Here is a 3,604-nt window from a genome sequence, read left to right as displayed (position 1 = left end):
CAGGAGAGATTCGTAAGCTTGGCCTCTCTGGTTCTGCTTTGGGGTGCCAAATGCACTAGCTGGTGATCCTACCTTCAATGCATGTGACTGCTTTTGAAAATAGTAAACTGTTCCATAAGGCATGCCATGGAAACAGTGTTATCTGCAGTAATACCGCAAGGTGAAAACATGGGGATGAATAACTACCTGCCATAATGTGTATACTTCATATATGTCTATCCAGTGTTTCTAGGTGGCATTTGAAACAAAATACTATTTAATTTGGTTTTATCAAAGTAGGTGTCTTCTGTATGTCGTGAGTTTCTTTGAACTGCTTCCTTCCAGATTCGTAGTCCTGAAGCAGATGGAAGGAAATACCAAGCAAATGCTTTTTAAACTGATGTACAAAATAATGATTTTTATCTGTAAAATTCAAAAAGTATTTGGGGATTTATATGCAAAAAAAACATTCCACTACTTCTGGGAAGAAATTGAAAAGTTAGTTCCACTGGGCATGAAAACGTACATTCCTCAAGCTTGTGTTGAGAATGCCTTATTCTGACTTTTCCTGTTTATATATGGTATTTTAATGACAACTAAAATTACTCAGATTTCTGCCATTTCATTCTCTGGTAAAGTGAAAGCAAAACAAAACCATAGACTAAAAGATGATTAGAGTAAATGCAAGTTTTTTAAATACTATTATAATTATTCATTAATTTCTAAACTGTGCAGCTAGAAAATGTTTTTATAGGGCCTAAGGGAATAATCTGCAGTTATGCAAGTTGTAAATGCTTGAAGGAAGCTATTCCACAACTTAATGATTTTGCTCTGGGGAAACACTCTTATACAAGGTGTGGGAGCAAGTAGCGTAATGTAGTTCAACCTCATGAGTAACCAATTTCCACTTGTCAGCATAATTATTCCAGATTTTCCTAACAAAGAACCCCTCCTGTAAAGTGATCCACCAGCACAAGTCTTGCATCCAGACAGAGCTCCTGTGTCTTCAGTTAAAAGCTGTGTGCATGGATCAGCTTGCAAAATTAGGGTCAGGCTCTTCAGCCATCTTGATTTTGTTGTTGAACATAATTGCTAAACTAATATGCGTCAGTATGTATGACTGTTTACATTTGTTTGTTATCACTCTGATAGCATGTGAATTTCATAATGTTACTCATATATTACAGAAATGGCAAAAAGAACCTGATGTACAACAATGTCACTTGTGTTTGTTAACCTTTTTAATACTGATAGTTACCTAACACCCTAATACACTCAACATTTCTCTTTTGCTTTAATTGTTTTTATGTTGTTAGGCCTTGCACAACTTGCCTTGAAAAAATATATCAGCTACTGAAAAAAAAGTCATTAATAAAACATTCAGTAGCTACATTTCTTGATGAAATTAAAGGGTAATACAATGTTATTCATATGATAGGTTTGATAAATAAAATGTAATCTAGATTAATATTAAAAAGAAGATTAAAGATACTGTCTTTAATAGGTGAGAATGCATGTTAATGAATATATTGTACTGGAGATTTTTTATCAATTTCTTATAACTCTTTGAACTTGTACAAAAAAGATTTGCTAATTAAGCGCAGCTGAAATTTAAAGTACCTGCATCCATCCTTTTCCCAGGTGACACACTTTGAGGTCAGCTGAAAGAGCTGGTGGGGCCTGGCAGCTGTGAACAGGCCAACAAGACACTTTTGCAGATTTTCCCTTGAAAACAAGTACAGTAAGACTAATCACTTTGGAGAAGGTGATAGGCACATCCAACTGCCTCGCATTTTTCTCTCTTTCTTTTCTCCTACGAGCTGACTGCAGGACAAATGCATTTCTCAGCCACAGGTCTCCTCCCCAGGTTACAGTGGTGAAGCCATCCGAATTCGGATGGTGGGGAGGTTTGATGGGAGAGATTGGATTTCTGTAATATTTTCCTCCTTCATTTAGGATAGTTGCTGCTAATCTGCAGAAGTGGAGACGGCTGCATAGTCATTGCACATCTATGAGTACTTGAGCCAAAATATCTTCATCTGAGGCACTGTTTGTTGAGCTGAAAAGTAGTCCCAGCTGATTGTTAAAGTTATCCTTTGCTAAATTATACCATACCATATCATAAATATGAACTGATGCTATGCAATTGAAGATGTCTCTGTGACAGCATGATCTCAGAGGCAGCTTGGTCTTGTGCATGAAGGCTCTGGGGCTTCAGTTGGTTTTGCTTAGTTTTCTTTTATTAGGCTCAATATGAAACAATCAGGATGTCTGTGCTGAATGAATTACTAATATGTGATTCAGTAAAGTGAAATGCCTGGCTTAAGTATAAAAGTACTATACAGAAGGAAGAACAGTGCTAGGGTGTATGCATGTCACTGAAGAACGGAGTCTAATGTGCACTGTTTTTGTCCAGAAACTCACATCCCGGTGGCATCTGCCATAATTCAGACTTGGGAGTGCAACACCAGTGTCTTACTGTGCCTGAAAAACATGAACACACCCGACAGCTACTGGAGGCAAACCAGTTCTGCATCTGTGGTTATAAACTAGTTAGAAAATTACTAATGCTCCTTTCTGTTGAAAACCTCAGCTTTAAGTTCTTAAAATGTTCAACATATTAGCAAAGTGCTTCAAGTACAAAAGGGGGAATTTTGCTGCCTTCTTGAAGTGTTTGAACTTAGCACGATTTTTCCTTTAGGGGCAGATTGTAGAATTAGCCAATTAAAGACTAACATTTGAGAGCTAGGCTTGAGATCTGATGGCTTTGAAATGGCTAACAATGTCCTGCCTTTGCACAACAACAGGGTTTTTTACAAGTTCAGAAAGATTCACTCCAAAATAGAACAGATTTCCTGTCATTTCTAACACTTTGGCTTGTGATATTGCGAATGACACAGTAGATTGCACTGCATGAGCCTGATGCTGGTTTGTTAGCTGAAGTTTGTACTTGGCATTGTGCAAGCATGCTGTAAAGATGCAGACACACTGTAATCAAACTTTTAAATGCAAAAGAGCCTCAAGGCAAAAGTTTGCAACAGAGCATGTGCTTCAGAAGTAGGGTACCTAGGGCTTTGTACCCACAAGCAAGCAGGCTGTCGGGCATGTGGAGAGTGACAAAAACTGCCCAGCATCCCCTTTACAAGGATCCCATGCCTCAGTGAATAAAGCAAAGTGCTCTGAAAAGCCATGCAGTACTATAGCAGAATAAAAGCAGCAACCAAAAAGTTTTTGGAAGGGGTTCAGATCACCAGGGAGTCCCAGGCTGGAGAAGGCTGTGGCCCACTGGCAGACAGCATCAGCACTTACCGAATAAAGATGCTTCCCCTACAACTTGGACTGCCAGTGACACACAGATGCAGCTGGCAGCCGTGGGGAAAGTGAGGATAACACTGCGTTTTCTGCAGCCCAGCATCAGGGAAAAGGAAGAAGATGCTAGGAGTTGTCCGCATCCAACTTAGCAGATGGATAGCTGTATCTGCTAAGCGACCAATGCAAAACTCTGGAGAATAAACACCCATTTCCAAATAAAGATTAGCAACTGTCCCTCAGCTCCCACACACATCTTGGGGCATTCTGTTATGCAGAGCCCTGCAGCACAGCTCTTGGGGGTGTTTTTAAGAGT

General features: G+C 39.3%; 1 protein-coding gene across 1 annotated transcript in view; it reads left to right on the top strand.

Moving 5' to 3' along the window:
- Positions 1 to 440, top strand: part of CAMK4 (calcium/calmodulin dependent protein kinase IV) — a 16,333-nt gene extending 15,893 nt beyond the window's left edge. Inside the window, exon 6 of the mRNA XM_010167277.2 lies at positions 1 to 440. This exon is cut by the window's left edge and continues 247 nt beyond it. The gene's annotated coding sequence lies outside the window, so the exon portion shown is untranslated.
- The last annotated feature ends 3,164 nt before the right edge of the window (positions 441 to 3,604 follow it).

The sequence above is a fragment of the Antrostomus carolinensis genome, unplaced genomic scaffold, assembly GCF_000700745.2.
Source record: "Antrostomus carolinensis isolate BGI_N321 unplaced genomic scaffold, ASM70074v2 scaffold23204, whole genome shotgun sequence".
Lineage (NCBI taxonomy): Eukaryota > Metazoa > Chordata > Aves > Caprimulgiformes > Caprimulgidae > Antrostomus > Antrostomus carolinensis.
The sequence above is the reverse complement of the archived record's forward strand: the minus strand, read 5'-3'. Positions and strand labels throughout refer to the sequence as shown.